We start from the raw sequence: 22,126 nt of genomic DNA on the forward strand, positions 1-22,126 counted from the left end.
CTCCATCTAACTGTTCAAAATGTCTGGTTTTATACACCAAAACATTGGAGCATTTAATTGGTTTTAATATTATCAAAATACTAAATACAAATTTGATTGGAGTTTGGTATCTTGGGGCATAATTTAAACTGATTGGCCAAATTTGAATTTGCTTTTGTTTCATGGCAACCCATCTGCTGCTATTTATTTCAACCAAATATTACATTGTTACCTTGTTCAGGACTCTTGATGCTTTGTCTGTCCTTGCTAGCTTTTCAACTCTCTGAAAGGTACAGTACAACTTCATAACACTTTTCAAGTTTCACAACATCCTTCCAATAGGCAGAAGACCAGAATTGCAATATTCCAAAAGTGGCCTAGCCAACATCCTGTACAGCCAACCACATTGCTGAGATATGCATCACATACAGGTCAGACCAGGAAATGATGACAGATTTACTTACCTAGGGACCATTAGTAAACATGATGAATCACCATTATTAAACTGATTTTAAATTCTGCCAGCTCCTATTTGAACTCCTGGCACCAGAGTTTCAATCTGGATCTCCAGTTAACTAACCTGATGATATAATGACTTCAGTAAGTGCTCAACATAACAACCAATCTTATACATTCGCTGTGGCATCTGAGTGAATTGGCTAAAGGAGCAGGCCGAATGTGTGGCATGTCGATGTACCTCCTGCCAACTTCCAAAACCTGTCACTGAAACACAGTACTCTGTCTGACTGCAGATCTGGCAGTGACAATCACGGTTAAGTGGAAGTAGACTCACCTCGTTGTGTTCAACAAGTGAGAGCCAGCCTGAATAACTGAGAAAGGCTGCAAATGTGTTGCTGGTCAAAGCACAGCAGGTTAGGCAGCATCTCAGGAATAGAGAATTCGACGAGACTAACTGAGAAAGGCACAATTCACCATCTCACTTCCATAGTCAGGTTACTGGAGCAAGGACAAATGAGAAGTCTTGTCAGCCTTATTAATGAGAGTTCTTGAGCGTGCACATTAATGACTGTCAAAACACATTGATTGCTTTCTGCAACACAATCTAGCCTCTTTCTCTGAGTTGTAACAATATAATGACAGCTCTGTCTATTTCAATACCACTGAAGCTGAATCTTGGCTTTTTTCAAAAATGAAATCTCACTGTTTTCCATGATCTAACCTTGGTATCATTGTGTAATACACACAGCTACTAAAAATTCATAGTGTCAAATAGCAAGTGGAGGACAAGAGGATATAAATAACCAGCCTGGGGTGTGATTTGAGATTGGATAATTTTTTTTCTCGTACAGACTAATTCATGTGTGGAATCAGCTTCCAGCGAAAGCAATTTCTGCTGCACCATTTAACACCTTGCCTTTTTTTTTCAAAGAAACACACAGAGCTGGATGCACATTGGCAGCTCTAAGATTTGCCTAAGCTTTTTTCATGAGCTCAGAAATTTATGGCCAATCTTACGACATGATTTGTGAAATCACAGGACTCCGTGAGTGAATTGCGGATTTTTTTCAATCCACTTTTCCAGCCACATCTCACCTTGGCCGGAGCAGGTGGGATTTGAACTTGATCCTTCTGGTGGCAGGAAGTGGAAAGAGTCATTTCCAGCAGCCGGGATATAGCTAATCAATGGACTCCCTCTACCAATGCCATCATGTAGGAGAAACTCATGCTGACCATCTGATTTCTGGTCAAGCAATGCCTTTCCAGGCATTAGAGGCCATTACCTCCACGATAATTCACCAATTCCCTCCCTAGTCCCAAGCTCCCCTTCTCTTCTGCGTTGGCAATCCTGCAACCCTAGCAGCACCCCCTCCCACCTTCAAAACTTACCTTGGCTCGGACCTGCCAAGCTGATACTAGTGCGATTCCGCACTTTGGTTTGAGTCCGGGATCCATTGATTCCTCCAGAAGCAGAGGTCACAATCTGAGGATGCGCAGTGGGCCATTGAGGATGGAAAGGAGGAGACATTTGTGGCCGGCACGGTGGCACAGTGGTTAGCACTGCTGCTTCACAGCGCCTGAGACCCGGGTTCAATTCCCGACTCAAGCGACTGACTGTGTGGAGTTTGCACGTTCTCCCCGTGTCTGCGTGGGTTTCCTCCGGGTGCTCTGGTTTCCTCCCACAGTCCAAAGATGTGCGGGTCAGGTGAATTGGCCATGCTAAATTGCCTGTAGTGTTAGGTAAGGGGTAAATGTAGGGATATGGGTGGATTGCGCTTCGGCGGGTCGGTTTGGACTTGTTGGGCCGAAGGGCCTGTTTCCACACTGTAAGTAATCTAATCTAAATTGCCCGTAGTGTTAGGTGTAGGGGTATGGGTGGGTGGTGGGTCGGTGTGGACTTGTTGGGCCGAAGGGCCTGTTAATCCCAAAACATTGAATGTGTTCAAGAAGTAGCTGGATATAGCACTTGGGGCAAATGGGATCAAAAGTTATGGGGAGAAAGTAGGACTAGACTAGTCAGCCATGATCATGGTGAATGGAGGAGCAGGCTCGAAAGGCCAAATGGCCGGCTCCCGCTCCTATCTTTTATGTTTCTATCTTTATATTTCTACATTTCTTTCGGACCACCTCCACTCCTGGTGGTCGTCACTACTTCCGATAATGCTGCCAGCGGCCAAGAGATCTGCTGGCCCTCCACCTGGGCAACTGTTCGTGCAGACAGGATGGCCTCTCTGCTGGAGCCAGTCGCTGGCTCACTGGCCACAAGATCAGCCTAAAATATTGAGACCGGATCACCACTAACCTTTACAAACCCAGAAATTCATTCTATAGTATCACACAGCCCTTCAGCTCATCGTAATTATGAAGTATGAACTCTTTAAAGGAAGCTAATGCTCTTGAAGTATAAACTTATTATGCTTCAATTAAATGTCCCTTTTGAAAGTTATTTTCCACCTTGCCACTAGTGCCCTTGCAAGCACCACAACCCGATCATAACAAATCACTGCATGACAATTATTTTAATTTATCTTTGTATTTTTTGTCTTAAAATTGTCTTAAAACAATATTTATTTTATTTATTTCCTGATCATTCTGTTGTACTGAAAACAGTGTGTTGTTATTTATTCCGTTAAAACTTTGAACAACTCCATTAAATCTCCCATTAAGCATCAATCCTCTGTCATTTTGACAGGCAACTAATCCAGAGTTTCAGGTTTTGTTTTTGTTCAGCTTCTGGAGAGAACTCGGTCGTAGAAGGAGTGGCATTGGAGACCAGAGCACGGCAGTGGCTCGGACCCAGAGTGGGACTTTAACGGTCGGCAGTGAGATGGCAACACGGTGGAGATCAATTCCAGCGCAGGGTGAGATTGAAACCAGCGTGGAGAGAGACCAAGCCCTGGGAGGGAGTGCGAACCCACGTGGAGAAAGCCCAGCATGAAACGTCTGCAGACCCATGGCTGAAGAAGGACTGTAATACTGAATTTTTAACTTATTTGTTTATTTTTCTATTTGCACTCAAGATTTTGTACCTCGGTGCCTTTGTACCTAAGATGGCGTTGGGAATGTCAACATTGTACACTTTTTACTGTAGTCCTTTGTACACTGTACTTTGGGGTGGCATGGTGGCTCAGTGGTTAGCACTGCTGCCTCACAGTGCTAGGGACCTGGGTTTGATTCCAACCTCAGGTGACTGTCTGTGTGGACATTCTCCCTGTGTGCGCAAGTTTCCTCCGGGTGGTCCGGTTTCCTTTCTCTGTCCAAAGATGTGCAGGTCAGGTGAGCTGCTGTGTCGCAATAGTCTTACCAGACCATAGTGGCTGCTCTCTTACTAGAGAGAAGCGACTGGTGGTGAGTTACCCTGAGGGCCATCAGACCTCAGGTGAGGGAAGGATAGTCCTCCATGGTAACGTCAAGCTGGCGATGGGAATTGAAGCCATGCTGTTAGCATCACACTGCTCTGTAAACTGACAATCCATCCAATTGAGCTAAACTGATTCCTTGATTAGGTGAATTGGTTGTGCTAAATTGCCCACAGTATTTACAGACGTGTAGATTAGGTGCATCAGTCAGGGGAAATGCAGTGTAATAGCGTAGTGTAATGAGTCAGGATAGGATACCTTTCAGAGGGTCAGTGTTGGGCCAAATGACCTGTTTCCACACTGTAGGGAATCTAATTCAAAAAACAATCTCTGTATCCCTGTACTTCAGTATTCTTGACAATAAAACCAAATTCTAATTCTAAATCCTTGAAAAAAGATGTAAGTGGGCATTTATCCATCTCGAGAGTAATGATGGTAATCTATCTCTGGCAGGAGACTGGGAGTATTGTGTGACTGCAAGAATTAGGGGGCAAACCTGTTTAAGAAAAGAAAGATTTTGCATGCCTCTAGCACAACCTATCCTGAAATATTTCACAGCCTATAAATTACTCATGGTGTGAGGTGTCATGACTCAACAGGGAAGAGTGCACTGATAATTGAGCACCACTGTTCAACAAACCATCACAAGCATGCAACAACACAATTTAATCTTCAAGATGATCAATTTACCTGGCTGACTGCTATTCAGGACAAACAGGATTCATGCCAGGTTTGGTCATTAGCTGTAAAATAATTATTTATTATAAACAAACATATTCTCCGACAAATGGCAACAAAACCAGATTAATCAGTGCTACTATGCACACGAAGCTACAATGGCACAGTATTTAGCACTGCTGCCTCACAGTGATTGAGGTTTGATTTCACCCTCAGGTATAGAGTTCACATGTTCTGCCCATTTCTGGGAGGGTTTTCTCCCACAGTCCAAAGAGAGGCGATTTACCAGGATACTGCCTGGACTGTAGGACATGTCTTATGAGGGAGCTAGGGCTTTTATCATTGGAGAGAAGAAGGATGAGAGGTGACTTGATAGAGATGTCCAAGATGTTGAGACGCATAGATAGAATGGATAGCCAGAGATATTTTCCCAGGGTGGAATTGGCTAACACAACGTGTCATAATTTTAAGGTGATTGGAGAAGGTTTAGGGGAGATGTCAGAGGTAGGTCTCTGCCATGGAATGGACTGCCAGCAGGGGTAGTTGAGTCAGAGGCATGAGGGGCAATTAAGCGACACTTGGAAAGGCACATGGAAGATAGTACAATGAAGGATATGTCGGCTTGTCTGATCTTAAGCATAGGATAAAAGGCCAGCACAACATCGAAGGACAAAGGGCCTGTACTGTGCTTTACTGTTCTATATTCTGTGTTCTATGTGCAGGTTAGGTGGATTGGCCATGGGATATGCAGGCTTATGGGGAAAGGGAGGTGAGTCTGGGTGGGATGCTCTTCAGAGGGTTGGTGTGGACTTGATGGGCTGAATGGTCTGATTCCACACTGTAAGGGATTCTATGCCTCTTTATCTCCCCAAACATGCACTCACATCATTCTCAAATAATACAGATAGAGCTAGATGGTTTTACAAAATATTTTGGCTGGAAAAATATCGACAAAAAGAAATAAATTCTGCGGATTCAGAGTCCGGACAACAAGGGTGAGATGATTTGTTTTTCACAGGTTCTTTGATCCATCATAGTGATGGAGACACACCTACAAAGCAATAGACAATATTTCATTCAACAGCTGATTGGCTGGACCCAGGGCACTTCTCATATAGGAAGGCTTTTATTTCAGAGACTTCAAGTTTTGTCGTTTTCACTCAGAGAGGGAGATAGCGGGAGAATCCTCTTGTTTGCAGGCTCCGGGATATCTCTGAATGCTCTGTGCTCACAGGTTCGTAAGACCACTGCAGTTTGAACAATCTGAAGGCTGTCATGAGGTTGGCTTTCTTTAAAACAAGCACTCTGTCTCATAAATTATCCACTTCACTGCTCCAAGATGGAAGGTAATATAGAACATAGAACATAGAAGGATACAGCGCAGTACAGGCCCTTCGGCCCTCGATGTTGCGCCGACCGAGTCCTACCTAACCTATACTAGCCCAATAACTTCCAAATGCCTATCCAATGCCCGCTTAAATGAACATAAAGAAGGAGAGTTCACCACTGATACGGGCAGGGCATTCCATGAACTCACAACCCGCTGTAGATTAGATTAGACTTACAGTGTGGAAACAGGCCCTTCGGCCCAACAAGTCCACACCGACCCGCCGAAGCGCAACCCACCCATACCCCTACATTTACCCCTTACCTAACACTACGGGCAATTTAGCTTGGCCAATTCACCTGACCCGCACATCTTTGGACTGTGGGAGGAAACCGGAGCACCCGGAGGAAACCCACGCAGACACGGGGAGAACGTGCAAACTCCACACAGTCAGTCGCCTGAGTCGGGAATTGAACCCGGGTCTACAGGCGCTGTGAGGCAGCAGTGCTAACCACTGTGCCACCGTGCCGCCCACTGAAAGATAATGCGTAAGGTGGCAAAGGACATAGACTTGAAGAATCTACCCCTAACATCTGTCCTATACCTACCACCCCTTAATTTAAAGCTATGTCCCCTAGTAACACCTGACTCCATTAGCGGTAAAAGGTTCTTAGTATCTACCCTATCTAAACCCCTAATCATCTTATACACTTCTATCAGATCTCCCCTAAACCTTCTCTTCTCCAATGAGAACAGCCCCAAGTGCCTCAGCCTTTCCTCATACGATCTTCCTACCACTCCAGGCAACATCCTGGTAAACCTCCTCTGCACTCGTTCTAAAGCTTCCACATCCTTCCTATAGTATGGCGACCAAAACTGCACACAATACTCCAGATGAGGCCTCACCAGAGTCTTATACAACTGCAACATGACCTCAGGACTCCGGAACTCAATTCCTCTGCCAATAAAGCCCAGTACACCATATGCCTTCCTCACAGCACTATTTACCTGGGTGGCAACTTTCAGAGATCTTGTGCCGTATAGAGCACATAATCCCACTTGGTCTTTATGTTGTCAAAACACCTGGTACTTTTAGCATTTCACTTTCTATTTTACAGTTTCTGGTCCAAAACTAAAAAAATTGGTGCATTATAATGGTCACTATTGTAATCCTGGAATGATGACACCCAATTCCTACATGGAAACATCCCTCAGACAATAATAGTAAGGGTTTGTTCTTTGATTGATGTTTAAATATTGGTTACAGGACAGAACTCACTGATCATCTTCAAAGTAGCGCTGTAGGACATTTTACATTCAGCTGGTTGAACAAACAGAATCTGTGTTTAACATCTTATCTGAAAGGTTAAAAAAAATCACACAACACCAGGTTATAGTCCGACAGGTTTATTTGGAAGCACTGGCTTTCAAAGCTAGTGCCTCCACTTGATAAAGGAGCGTCGCTCTGAAAGCTGTTGCTTCCAAATAAACCTGGTGGACTATAACCTGGTGTTGTGTGATTTTTAACTTTGTACATCCCAGTCCAACACTGGCTCCTCCACATCATATCTGAGAGGTGACAGCTCCAAAGCAACTAGTTGACACCAATATTATTGTTTTTCACAAACAAAAACAGGAATTGCTGGAGAAACTCAGTAGGTCTGGCAGCATCAGTGGGGAGAAATCAGAGTTAATATTTCAGGTCCAGTGACCCTTCTTCAGAACTGGGTCACTGGATCTGAAATGCAAACTCTGCTTTCTCTCCACAGATGCTGCCAGACCTGCTGCAATTTTTCCCCAAGAATTTCTGCTTTTGTTTCTGATTTCCAGCATCCACAGTTCTTTGGTGTTTTTTTTTTATTCATAGAATTATAGAATGTACAACATGGGAATAGATCCTTTGGTCCAACTTGTCCATGATATCCTAAATTAATCTGGTTCCACTTGCCAGCACTTGTCTCATATCCCTCTAAACCCTTCTTATTCAGACACCCATCCAGATACCTCTTCAATGTTGTAATTGTACCAGCCTCCAGCACTTCCTCTGGCAGCTCATTCCATACAGGCTCCACCCTTTGCATGAAAATGTTGTCCCTTGGATTCAGGTCAGCATTTGTTGTTCGTCTCCACGTTCTCAAGGGCAATTAGGGATGAGCAATAAATATTGACCCAGCCAGCAATGCCCACATCCCATCAATGGATATCTTTAAAAATGCCATTTGGGGGATCTAGGTTTGATGATAACAAGGAAAGCAATTCTATGCCGTTTATCATAGAATTTAGAATTCGGTTTATTGGCACGTTTACTACAGAACAGGAGTACAGTGAAAAGTCACCAATACAAGGTGCCAATTTGTGTACAAAATACCTCGATACAAATCCTAAATACAAAAATAGACAAAATAAAGCAAAGCATTACACTAAATTATAGATATGCATAATATATGTTCGGAAAATAAGAAATAAAGCTAAAATAAAAGACATTACCATCTTTTTATAAGGGCTTCCATGTGGTCTCACTATGCACCAATGTTTTCTAACCAGAAGCCATCTTCACTCCAGGCCCACTGACAAATCCCACTCCAGGCCCACTGACCATTCCCACTTTGGGCCCACTGACTATCCTCACTCCAGGCCCACTGACCATCCTCACTTCAGACCTGCTGAGTTTCTCCAGCATTCTCTGGTTGTATTGCAGATTTCCAACATCCACAGTATATTGGTTTTAGTTTTGTAATGTTGAGGTTTTAAAGCATAGTCAATGCTGTATTGTCAGAAACAGAGCTGCCAATTTCCACACAACAAGTTCGCACAGACAGAAATTAGATAATGACAGAAATGAGATAATCACCTCAACAAGAGGTGAGGCCATACTGGATTTGGTTCTGGGTAACGAACCAGGCCAGGCGTTAGAATTGGTGGTAGGTGAGCACTTTGGGGACAGTGACCACAATTCAGTGACTTTTACTCTTGATGGCGAGGGCAAGAGTTGTAGCTGGGGGCAGGGAAAATATGATGTGGTGAGGCATGACTTAGGATGCGTGGCTTGCAAAAGTAGGCTTCAAGGGAAGGGCACAATCGATATGTGGAGCTTGTTCAAGGAGCAGCTATTGAGTGTCCTTGATAAGTATATACCTGTCAGGCAGGGAGGAAAGGGTTGTGTGAGGGAGACATTGTTTAATAAGGAATTGGAATCCCTTGTTAAAGGGAAGAGGGCGGCCTATGTAAAGATGAGGCGTGAAGGTTCAATTGGGGTGATTGAGAGTTACAAGGTAGCCAGAAAGGATCTAAAGAGAGAGCTAAGAGCAGCAAGGAGGGGACATGAAAAGTCCTTGGTTGGTAGGATTAGGGAAAACCCAAAGGCTTTCTATAGGTATGTCAGGAATAAAAGAATGACTAGGGTAGGAATAGGTCCAGTCAAGGATAGTACTGGGAAGTTGTGCGTGGAGACTGAAGAGATTGGAGAGACGCTGAATGAATACTTTTCATCAGTACTCACTCAGGAACAGGACATTGTTGCCAATGTGAATATTGAGTCACAATTAATTAGAATGGATGGCTTTGAGGTATGTAGGGAAGAGGTGTTGGAAATTCTGGAAAGGGTGAAAATAGATAAGTCCCCTGGACCTGATGGCATTTATACTAGGATTCTCTGGGAAGCAAGGGAGGAGATTGTAGAGCCATTGGCCTTGATTTTTATGTCCTCGTTGTCTACAGGAATAGTGCTAGATGACTGTAGGATAGCAAATGTGGGGAGTAGGGATAACCCTAGTAACTATAGGCCGGTGAGTCTCACTTCTGTTGTGGGCTAAGTCTTAGAGAGAATTGTAAGGGATAGGATTTATGAACAGCTGGATAGGAATAATGTGATCAAGGATAGTCAGCATGGTTTTGTGAAGGGCAGGTCATGCCTCACACCTTATTGAATTCTTTGAGAAGGTGACTAAGGAGGTGAATGAGGGTAAAGCGGTAGATGTGGTGTATATGGATTTTAGTAAGGTGTTTGATAAGGTTCCCCATGGTAGGCTACTGCAAAAAATACAAAGGTGTGGCATTGAGGGTGCGTTAGAGGTTTGGATTAGGAATTGGCTGGCTGGAAGAAGACAGAGGGTAGTAGTTGATGGTAGAGGTTCATCTTGGAGTGCAGGTACTAGCAGTGTTCTGCAAGGATCTGTTTTGGGACCATTGCTGTTTGTCATTTTTATAAATGATCTGGAGGAGGGGCTAGAAGTTTGGGTGAGCAAGTTTGCGGATGATACAAAAGTCGGTGGAGTTGTTGACAGTGAGGAAGGATGTGGCAGGTTACAGCGGGATAAAGATAAGCTGCAGAGCTGGGCAGAAAGGTGGCAAATGGAGTTCAAATTAGGTAAGTGGGAAGTGATTCACTTTGGTAAGAGTAACAAGAAGATGGAGTACTGGGCTAATGGTCGGATACTTGGTAGTGTGGATGAGCAGAGGGATCTTGGTGTCCATGTACACAGATCTCTGAAAGTTGCTACGCAGGTAAATAGTGCTGTGAAGAAGGCATATGGTGTACTGGCTTTTATTGGTAGAGGAACTGAGTTCCGGAGTCCTGAGGTCATGTTGCAGTTGTATAAGACTCTGGTGCGGCCGTATCTGGAGTATTGTGTGCAGTTTTGGTCGCCATACTATAGGAAGAATGTGGAGGCACTGGAACGGGTGCAGAGGAGGTTTACCAGGATGTTGCCTGGCATGGTAGGAAGATCGTATGAGGAAAGGCTGAGGCACTTGGGGCTGTTTTCATTGGGGAAAAGAAGGTTTAGAGGTGACTTGATAGAGGTGTACAAGATGATTAGGGGTTTAGATAGGGTTGACAATGAGAACCTTTTTCCACATATGGAGTCAGCTATTATGAAGGGGCATAGCTTTAAATTAAGGGGAGGTAGGTATAGGACAGATGTTAGGGGTAGATTCTTTACTCAGCAAGTCGTGGGTTCATGGAATGCCCTGTCAGTAGCAGTGCTGGACTCTCCCTCTTTATGGGCATTTAAACGGGCATTGGATAGGCATATGGAGGTTAGGTGGGCTTGGGTTGGCACAACATCGAGGGCCAAAGGGCCTGTACTGCGCTGTATTTTTCTATGTTCTATGTTCTTCTGTTTCTGTGATGATGACTGAATGATAAACATTGGCCTGGACACCATTGATTAGAGAAGAACTGGATCCTCTGAATCTGCAAAATGGTGATTCAGGAGCTACAATTCTCTGATGGCTGCATCTGCTTCAGTTGTTGTTAATTACTAAAACAATTAATCGCCATTTTACGCTAATTCATGTTGCAGCTGTACAGGACATTGGTTAGGCCACTGTTGGAATATTGCTTGCAATTCTGGTCTCCTTCCGATTGGAAAGATGTCGTGAAACTTGAAAGGGTTCAGAAAAGATTTACAAGGATGTTGCCAGGATTGGGGGATCTGAGCTACAGGGAGAGGCTGAACAGGCTGGGGCTGTTTTCCCTGGAGCGTCGGAGGCTGAGGAGTGACCTCATAGAGGTTTACAAAATTATGAGGGACATGGATAGGATAAACAGACAAAGTCTTTTCCCTGGGGTCAGGGAGTCCAGAACTAGAGGGCATTGGTTTAGGGTTAGAGGGGAAAGGTATAAAAGAGACCTAAGGGACAAATGTTTCACACAGAGGGTGGAACATGTATGGAATGAGCTGCCAGAGGATGTGGTGGAGGTTGGTACAATTGCAACATTTAAGAGGCATTTGGATGGGTATATGAATAGGAAGGGTTTGGAGGGATATGGGCCAGGTGCTGGCAGGTGGGACTAGATTGGGTTGGGATATCTGGTCGGCATGGATGGGTTGGACCGAAGGGTCTGTTTCCATGCTGTACATCTCTATGACTCTATGACTCTAATTAAAACTGCAGAATTATTGAAAGAGGTCCCAGCATTTAAAATTGCTGGCTTGTTTTGTTCCCACTGACAGGATAACACATGGATGTCTGCACCTGTTTCCTTTACAAAGCTTATCTGGTGCAGCTCAGATGCCTGTCTCATTGTGTTTGTGAAGAGCCTCTTCAGGTCTCTTAAAATCCACATAAGCAGGAATCTGAAAGCTTTCATACAAATTTAACAGGTTTTTCATAGTCTGATGCAATATTTGTCAAAACAGAAATTACAGGCATAGTGATTTGAATTATGATCCCTTTTCTGCTTGAGGGAATGTTAATGCTGGTGAATCAAGTATTGTTTAACTTATTGTTATCAAGTGGCACCAATCAAGCACAGCTTCCTCTACTCTGCCCCACACATTGATCACCTTCAGTCTCTGAAGAACAGCCAGGCTGTCTATCAAAGAGCATAGACGGTAGCCATTCTCTCTGATCATGGCACTTGTCGTGAATTGTATGAACTGGAGTAGCACAGCAGGTCAGGCAGCATCCAAAGAGCAGAACAGTTGACGTTTCGAGCATAAGTTCTTCATCAGCTTATGTGCGAAACATCGACTCTCCTGCTCCTCGGATGCTGCCTGACCTGCTGTTCCTTTCCAGCGCCACACTTTTTGATTTTAACTCTTCAGCATCTGCAGTCCTCACTTTCTCCTGTATGAACTCACTTTCTCCTATATGACCTATATGTAGGCCATTTGACCCCTTTACTCTACTCCACTATTTGATAAGATTATGGCTAACATGATTGTAACAACAAATGCACATTCCAGCCTGCCTGATAACAGAATCATAAAATCATTACATTTCGGGAGCAGGCCATTCAGTCTGTCAAGTCCACACTGACCCTCTGAACAGCGTCCCAACCAGATCCACACCCCTACCTTATTCCTGTAACCCCTCATTTCTCACAGTTAACCCACACATCCCTGAACACTTTGGCATGGCCAATCCACCTAACCTGTATATCTCTAGACTGTGGGAGAATGCTCAAACTCCACACAGACAGTCACTCGGGGTACGTCAAACATGGGATATTGGTGCTGTGAGACAGCAGTGCTAACCACTGAGCCATCATGCTGCCCTCTTTCAGCCTTTTGTTTATCAAGAATCTATCTATCTCTGCTTTTCAAATATTTACAGACTCTGTTTCCACGACCCCTTCAGGAAGTGTTTTCCAAAGATTCATAATGCCCTGTAATTATTCTCAACCCAAAAGCTAGCTAAAGTCTTTTAATCTTCTGTTGTAAATCCTTAACTACGTAAACCATTAACACTCCAGGAGGCACAGACTTGTTTAGGGTCATGGTTTTGGAAAGATGAGCCTAGCTAATTATTCAATCCTTTCACAAAAAACATCCATATTCCACTGATTTAAAATCAAGGCTCTAAAAGAATGGTGTTGATAAGTATATGTCACGTACATTTTGTCACAGCTGTGGACATGAGGATTAGGTCTACATCAAAGTATTCTGTCTAGGTCCATGTACAAACATTCCATGGCTATTCTTGTTGAAGTTGTCAAATTGTCATTTGTGAGATGTGGCTGCTGAGTGCTAATGTTATTAAGGGGCTGCTTTGTTTGAGATATTCTCCACAGCAGACTATTCAAATGGTGACCAATGGATCCAGCCATAAAAGATGTTCTTGTCATTTGGCCATGACACAACAGAGAAACTGAAGAGGAACAAATGCATCAACAAACTCAGGATCAGCCTTCACATGAAAGGGTCCCAGCAGAACGTCCTGACAGAATGTGGAGGAGGTACAGGAGGCCCAGAGTCTATTGTCCTCAATGTCATTTCTTCCAAATGAATGAGGCACAGTGCTTCCACTGATTAAGGATGTCCCAGGATACATTCATAGACCTGTGCCATCTTCTGAAGCAGGACTTACAAACTGAAGTGGGTTGTGAGAGTTTCCCAGCCCAGTGGTTATTAAGGTGAGAGCTGCACTGGTGTTATGTCATTCATTTACATTATGATATTTATGTTACTGGTTGCTAAGGATCCACTGGGGATCTCAAGGGATCTCTCAATCCTCAGCCTGCATTTTATTCAGGCTGTTACCTCTGCAATCTATGATGGATCACATCGCTGTGACAAGGTCAGTGTGGTAGCCCAGGCAGTAAGCTTTTTGCCCCCAGCCAGAAGACGCGATAACTGGTGATAGATGGCATTTGATGCCATGTCCCACTTAGCTGACTTTATCAACAAAGAAGGTTTCCATTCCATCAATGTACACATTCCTGTGACTAACGATACCACATCTTCAAGGTTTGCATCACGTAACCTAGGAGCTGCCATCATACCTGTGTCCTTGAGAACTCTCAGTTCCTGCAAGGCCTAGACAATGATTAGACAAGGGTGACCCTTTGCAATTATGACTCAAAGATTCTTTATGCACAGCCTAACTGAAGTGATGTGTAGATACAATGCAGCCCCATTCATCCACCAGGGCCATCGTGGAGCAGATGATAGTCCTCCTGTAAATGAGGTTCTGATAGATGGATCAGTCTGGGAAGGCCTTGGAGTACATTCAGAGTGTGCTGCATTGTCCTTGCCTGTTGTCCTCTCCAGAATTGGAGCAGGCAGAAAGGGGATGTGATGGATGCTGAAGAGCTGGAAGGTCAGCAGCAGTTTTCAGAGGAGGAAGATGAGGACATTGAGCAAGATGAGCATCACTTTCATCATATTACAGCAGGACAGAATCAGGTGCACCAAACCAGGCAAAACTTCATTGACACTATCTAGGAGAAAGTGAGGACTAATGAAGGGCGTATGTTTGAAATGTCAACTCTCCTGCTCCTCGGATGCTGCCTAACCCGCTGCGCTTTTCCAGCACCACACTCTTCATTGACACCATTTCCAACAAACCTGAGTTGGGTGCAGTCATCATCATTCACTGAGTGTTCATTTCACATTTGCTAAGAAGTAAACAACCCCTTGTTTCGATCTAAATACAAACACTGAGTTTAAATTTGTAGAATCTCCAATTGTGGGCATGTACAGTAGTTGTCCATGTATCAGAACTGAAAAGAAGTTTAGGCCATCACAATTGTAATTAGACCTGGAAAGAAGTTGGAAAACTATACCAAAGCACAGGGTGGCATGGTGGCTCACTGATTAGCACTCCTGGCTTACAGCATAAAGGACCTGGGTTCAATTCCAGCCTCAGATGATTGTCTGTGTGGATTTCCTCCTGTAGTCCAAAGGTGCGCAGGTCAGATGGATTGACCATAGGGGAAGCAGGGTAGGTCTAGATGGGATGCTCTTCAGATGTAGGTTTGGACTTGATGGGCTAAATGGCCTGTTTCCACACTGTATGGACTTTATGATTCTAAAGCCTATAATGATTGATGCTAATGACTATTTATCCCATTTTTGTCCTTGTTTTCCAATTCCTCCATGACCCCCACTTCTCCCTATAATTTCCCCAGGATCATAGCCCTCTAAGATTTCTGCATCACTCCGATTCTGACTCTAACCCATCCTTAATTATAATTGTTCATCATTTAGTAGCTGTGCCTTCAGTTCCTGGGCCCCAAGCCTCTCTATAACTTTCTTCCTCTCTGTATTAGGATCCCCCTTTAATTCATTCCTTTAAAATCTAAATTTTGTACTAAATGTTTGACAGTCTGATGCAACGAACACATCTCTTCATGTGCCTTGTTGTCATACTTAGTTTTAACACTCCTGTGGACTGCATTGAGATGTTTCATTATACTAAAGGGGATATATCAATATAAATTGTTGTTGTACTAATCTAGGCTGTCTAGGAAACGAATGGCAGAGACAGAAAAACAAACTTATTATTAGTTTTTGAGTATTTGTCAGTTGGAGTGCACCGTCTCCATCTAGTGGTCTTTTCCTTATACTTTCTGATTTGGTTTTACGTCTGGGGTGAGTTAGGTTCAAACGGATGGATTTCTAGTGAATTAGAAATATTAGGAACATAGTAAGACTCAGGAACAGAAATAAGCCATTCGGCCTTTTGAGTTTGTTCCATCTTTCGATAAGATCAGAGCTGATCCAGTTGAGATTTTAGTTGATTACTTTGCTTTGTTATCCCAGCTACTGAAGCACAAAGGTCCACACAGAGCAAAGCAGCAATAAAGAGTTGTTCAGGAGTTCTGGGTGGGGCGGGGTGGGGGAAGAGCATCTCCATATTGAAAGTATGGTGATTCTAACCAGGTGAACCAACTGGATCTCACAGAATAAGAATTTCCTGATTGGGGCTGTTAAACTGGTCTAATCAGGGAGCCCTGGCTGACGGATATAAACAGGAATGTCAGGGGTTCCTCTCTCTTGAGGACCTGACTCTGAGCTAGCTGGGTCTGTGTCATGTACTATGCACTGTGTGTAAATAAAAGGTGACTTGGTGATGGGATACCTGACTTGGTGGAGTTATTTCAGAAAACACCAGCTAGCACCATCTTTTCTGCTTTTGACCAGTGGTGTAGTGAGTTCCCCATGGGCAGCTTCCCTTTAAGGTTCTAACTGCCTTGTGAACAGCCCCACTTGTCTTGTCTCTGTGCACTTTGCTCCTTCTGCCAGAGCTATCAGGCAATATTACTTCTTCTTACCGTGCCGTGCAGGAGAAGGGAGCTCTTGTTGGTTGCTAGCAGGCCTCAGTCACGGCAAGGCAGACAGACTTCTTTCAGGGGATCCCAGCTTCGTAGGCCAACTTGGTCCTATCACAGTAACCGGGCCACTCCAGGCAGAGATGCTCTCCACATGAGGGGCGAGGAGCTCTTTTGTGAGCTGTTTGAGTCCGAGAATGAGAGAGAGAAAGGCAGTTCTGGGAGATGACAGTGGGTGGCACAGCTGTTACCTTCAGGCAGGGTAGTAGGCAGCACAGAGGGCATTCAGGGTTACTGGTGCTAAAGAAAGACCATGGATCTGAAGTGCTAACTCTGATTTCCCTCCACATAAGTTGTCAGGCCTGCTGAGCTTTCCCAGCAATTTCTATTCTTGTTTCTGATTTCCAGCATCCGCAGTTGTTTCATCTTTTTTTATGTGTCGCAGTGTGCGACAGCAAGAGAGGGAAGATGTTATAGGAGGCAGTGAGACTGGTAGAGTGTAGGCCTTGGTGGGACATTAGCGCAGTAACATGGATAGAGTGAGTGTGTGATTTCGGAGGGAAGATGGCAGCACTTACGCTGGCAGAGGGGAGGTCGTTGATCCCCTCCTTACAGCACTGGGCACCTCCTCCAGATGGCTAAGGATGCTTTAGCCCAGATGCGAATCTTGGACCAAACTGGCAAGGTCTGTTGTTGTGGCCTGATGCTGGGGGAGAAGGAAGCACTGCTTTTCCCCATCCGTCAGGATCTCCTGGTCTCGGTCCACACAGCAGATGATGACTTCCCTCTGTGTCATGTCTGCGGCAGTGTGCAATGCAGTGTTTCTACCAGGTGCACAGCAGGCTTTTGTGGAAGGCATGAGTGCAAGGAATTCTGGCCAATTTCTGGATATCTCGACAGTGGCATTAGCCTCAGGATTACTGATCTGATGAGAGGTACCAAAGGGATAAAGTGGGTAATTAATGAGGCAAGCTTGGTATGATATAGTGGGAAAACTCACTTGGCCTTACCATTCAGAAAACCTGATGCAACTTACAGCCAAAAACACATAAGATTCATCCCACGTTTTAGTAACAGGGAGATGACAAACTGGAATTGTTGGAGTCTGTGGGCTGTGTGGGGGAGGGAGAACAGGGTGAGGTGAAGTATTGCAAAGTTTAAATGTCCTGCAAAGCTCTTGCTGTGAGATTTAATAATAAACATGTCAACTCACTTGTCTTAAAGTTTTCTACCTGCTTTATTATTAGAAACATTATCGTAGTTTGGTTTGTGGTAATCCCACCTGATTCGCAAGGTTGTGGGTTCAAGTCCTACTCAGAGGCTTGTCTATACATTACAGTGAACTCCTCAAGTAGAGAAGGGAATGTGCTGTGCTTCATACAAGTTACTGAGGCTGTCTAGCACTTTTGTGTTGAATGCCAAATGGCATGTTCCCTGATCTTTTGGTCGATATTTATCTTTCAATCAACATCCTCAAAAACGATTATCTGGTCATTAACGTGCTATGAAAACTACTGAGATTGGCTGCTTTTTTTCTTGCATTCAGTTGTTTTGCAGCACCATGAGTTGTGACAGGTGCTACATAAATGCATGTCCCTCCTTTCTGTGAGTCGTGTGATAAATCTAGCTAATGCATTAAGCTGTTTGTCACTAACAGCCGGGCCCTGAGAGATTTGAAACAGAGATGGGAAACTAATGCCTAGAGTTTTGTTTCTGCCCCATTTTACAGATGCAGGGAGGAAGAGCTTGTGAGATCAGGTTTATCTCTTTGTTGTCCTGCACTGTCAGTCAGCAGGAATCGAGAAGATTATCGACAACAATCCAGCTAAGTCTCTTTGGATCCCAATGCAATAAGATACCTTTATTGTTGTGGGAAATCACAGAACCACAAGAGGATTCCGAAGTGTGTACCACGCACAGTGACATTCAAAGCTCATGTCCAGGATCACATTACTTATTTATTGATTTGATCAATTGTGTGACAGAGTAGAAGCCAATTATATTCTGAACATTGGTTCCCATAGGACCTGTTAGCAAAAGTTCACATCTTTTAAAGTGATATAAATTTAGAACCGGTATTCCCCTGGGTGGATGTGCACGCACAGAGTGTAAGCTGTGAATGCCCAGTTTGAGATTCTCTATCCTCTATTAAAGATTGGCAGATTTCATGCTATACTCTAGAGATTTTCCAAGCTATGCTCCAAGGAACTGTGCTTCCCATTGGAGAAGTCAAGACGCAGAATCATACCCAGCCATTACACAGCACAACTTGCAGAACACCTTTTCCTAAAAGTTCCTGAACACTCTCCAAACACAGTTTTCAATGAGTTCTACTTTGTTTCTCTTCTTTTTGCTCTCCTGTACACTGGGGAGACAAAGCGTAGTCTGGGTGACCGTTTTGCAGAACATCTACATTCTGTCCGCAAAAATGACCCTGAGCTTCCTACTGCCTGCCACTTCAATACGCTACCCTGTTCCCCTGGCCAACGTCTCTGTCTCAGGTTTGCTGCGGTGCTCCAGCGAAGCTCAGATCAAGCTGGAAGAACAACACCTCATTTTCCTTTTGGGAACTTTACCACCTTCAGGACTCAATTTGGAGTTCAATAACTTTAGGGCCTGAGTACGTTCTCCTATGTCCTTACCCCAATTCCCAAACACCAGGCCTTGTTATCACATGGGCTGCTACCACAAACAATCCATTATCAGCTACTAACAATCCCCACTAACAGCTACTGATTGTCCCACACTGACTTTTACCCAATCCTTTGTTGTTTTCTCTCTCTCTCTCTCTCTCTCTCTCTCTTTCTCTCTCACTCACTGGGCTTCATGTCCACCTAACGTTTATTCCTGCCCCCACCCCATCCTCAGCATAGAGAGGAACCTTTTCCTAGTTACAATTAGTTTTGAAGAAGGATCACTGGACCCAAAATGTCAACTCTGCTTTCTCTCCAGAGATGTTGCCAGACGTGCTGTGTTTTCCAAGCTAATTCTGCTTTTGTTTCTGATTTCCAACATTTGCACTTGTTTTGTTTCAGTTGCATTTCCCACCCAGCTGCTTTGAATTCTCTGGCCAATTGGTCATGTACAGTTTTGTTATGTGGTATCCTCCGATATCACACCCTCAGAAATCTTTCTGTCTGAGGACAGATAAGCATTGAGTCTACTGGTAAAACCCGATGAGATGAAGGGGCAAGGCAAATTTAGGAAACAAGCAAAATCTAATCAACAGCTTTTGAAAAGCTGCTAGCCTAAAAACCACCTTGATTGTAATTCTCTGTCATGGAAAAACAAATACATAAATAGAGCTTGCAACTGAAGGAGAGATGGTGTGTGTAGTGATTGGAATGAGGGTCAGGTGGATCTCATTGACAATGAGATCCTTGATTGAGGTTGTTGACCTGGTCAATCAGGGAGCCCTGACTGACAGATAAAAACAGGAAATTAAATTGCTGTCTCTTGTACAGCTGTAAATGTTTATTGTAAACTGTTTTGTAATTTGTTTAATAAAATAAAAAAAAATAACCAGTAAAAAAAATATAACCAGGAGATTTACAATCTCCTCAGTTCAGGGGACTGATTCTGTGCTAGCTGCCTACAGTCAATGTACTGTGCAGAAGTAAAGAAAGGGTGACTTGGTGACAGGGGAAAAAAAACAGGAAATTCAGAGTCTCCTCATTCCAGAGAGTGGCTTTCTGCTGGCTGGTCAGAGCCAATGTACTGTGCACAAGTAAAGAAAAGGTGACTTAGTGATGGGTTATGGTGTCTGTGTAGTTATTCCGACACAGCTGCATCAGCACTGGTTTCATAATCAAGGCGGCACCTAGTTAATTTATTTGAGGACCCGGGTTCAAATCCCATCATAGCAGTTGGCCTAATTTGAACTTATTAAAAAATCTGCAATGAAAAGTCTGATAATGATGATGAAACCGTTGTAAGAATCCATCTAGGTCACTAATGCTCTTTAGGGAGGGAAATCTGCCATCCTTAATTGGTCTGGCCTACATGTGACTTCAGACCCACAGCAATGCAGTTGCCCCTCTGCTCTCTCAAATGGCCCAGCAACCCATTCAGTTGTACCAATTGTTAAAAAGTTTTAAAAAAAAGACTGCAGCAGTTCAAGGAGATCGCGTACCATCTGCTTATCAAGAGCAACTAGGGACGGGCAGAGCGCTGGGCAAGCCAGTGATACCCACATATGATGATTGACTTTTAAAATAAAGATCTTTGCTAACAGATGGTAGAAAATTAACAGTGTACCATCACATCAGCCAAGGTATGAGAAGTGAAATGTCAAAGCTTTAATCAATTGTATCCCCCAGACTTGATAAATGTAGCTAGAAATGTAATTAATGTAGAGTGAATAAGTTGTGCAAAAATGCAGCTAAATCAATCAACAGAAAGATCCTGAATGCAGTGATAAAACATTAAGACATCAAATTGCTGTCAAAAATAATTTGACCTATTCTATCTTGCTGTAATCTTGGGAACTAAAAGATGAAACATTTAGTTGAAAACTCATTCAGCACTAATTAAAATTAGAGACAAATAGAAAATTTTCTTGGCTGAGCCAAGGTTTGATTGTGGGAAACAGCAGAATTTCATACAGGCATTTCAATGAGTGTGAGATTCATTACGTGGAGGGGGGAATGATGGGGCAGTGGTAATCTCATCAAACCAGTAATCCTGAGGCCACAAGGCTAATGCTCTGAGGAGATAGGTTCAAATTCCACTACAGCAGCTAGTGGAATTTATACTCAGTTAATTAATGCAAAGATCTGGAATTGATGTCTTCATGAACCTGTAATCAATTGCTGTAAAAACAAACATCTGTTTCACAAATAGTCTTTGGGGAAGGAAATCTGTCATCTGTACCTGGTCTGGGATATATGCAACACCAATACGGTCGACTCATATCTGCCTTCTGAAACGGCTGAGCAAGCCAGTCCGTTGATCTGAGCTGCTACAGAATGGAGAACAATGGTTCACGAAGGTGACTCATCATCATCTCCTCAAAGGTTAGAGTGGTGCTGGAAAAGCACAGCAGGTCAGGCAGCATCCAAGGAGCAGGAAAATCAACGTTTCAGGCAAAAGCCATTCATCAAGAATAGAGGCAGCCTGCAGGGTGGGGAGATAAATGAGAGGGGGGTGGGGGTGGGGAAAAAGTAGCATAGAGTACAATAGGTGAATGGGGTGGGAATGGAGGTGATAGGTCAGAGAGGAGGATGGGGGAAGGTGGCAAAGAGTACAATGGGTGAATGGGGGTAGAGATGAAGGTGATAGGTCAGAGAGGAAGGTGGAGTGGATAGGTGGACAGGAAGATAGGCAGGTAGGACAGGTCATGAGGGCAGGGCTGAGCTGGAAGGCTGGAGCTGGGGTGAGGTGGGGAAGGAGAAATGAGGAAACTGGTGAAATCCATTTTAATGCCCTGGGGTTGAAGTGTTCCGAGGCGGAAGATGAGGCGTTCTTCCTCCAGGCGTCAGGTGGTGAGGGAGCGGCGGTGGAGGAGGCCCAGGACCTGCATGTCCTCGGCAGAGTGGGAGGGGGAGTTGAAATGTTGGGCCACAGGGCGGTGTGGTTGATTGGTGCGGGTGTCCTGGATCTGTTAGGAGGCGTCCAGTCTCCCCAATGTAGAGGAGACCCCATCGGGAGCAACAGATACAATAAATGATATTAGTGGATGTGCAGGTAAAACTTTGATGGATGTGGAAGTCTCCTTTGGCACCTTGGATGGAGGTGAGGGAGGAGGTGTGGGCTAAGGTTTTGCAATTTCTGCGGTGGCAGGGGAAAGTGCCAGGATGGGAGGGTGGGTTGTAGGGGGACATG

This window comes from Hemiscyllium ocellatum, chromosome 32, assembly GCF_020745735.1.
Source record: "Hemiscyllium ocellatum isolate sHemOce1 chromosome 32, sHemOce1.pat.X.cur, whole genome shotgun sequence".
NCBI classification, from domain to species: Eukaryota; Metazoa; Chordata; class Chondrichthyes; order Orectolobiformes; family Hemiscylliidae; genus Hemiscyllium; species Hemiscyllium ocellatum.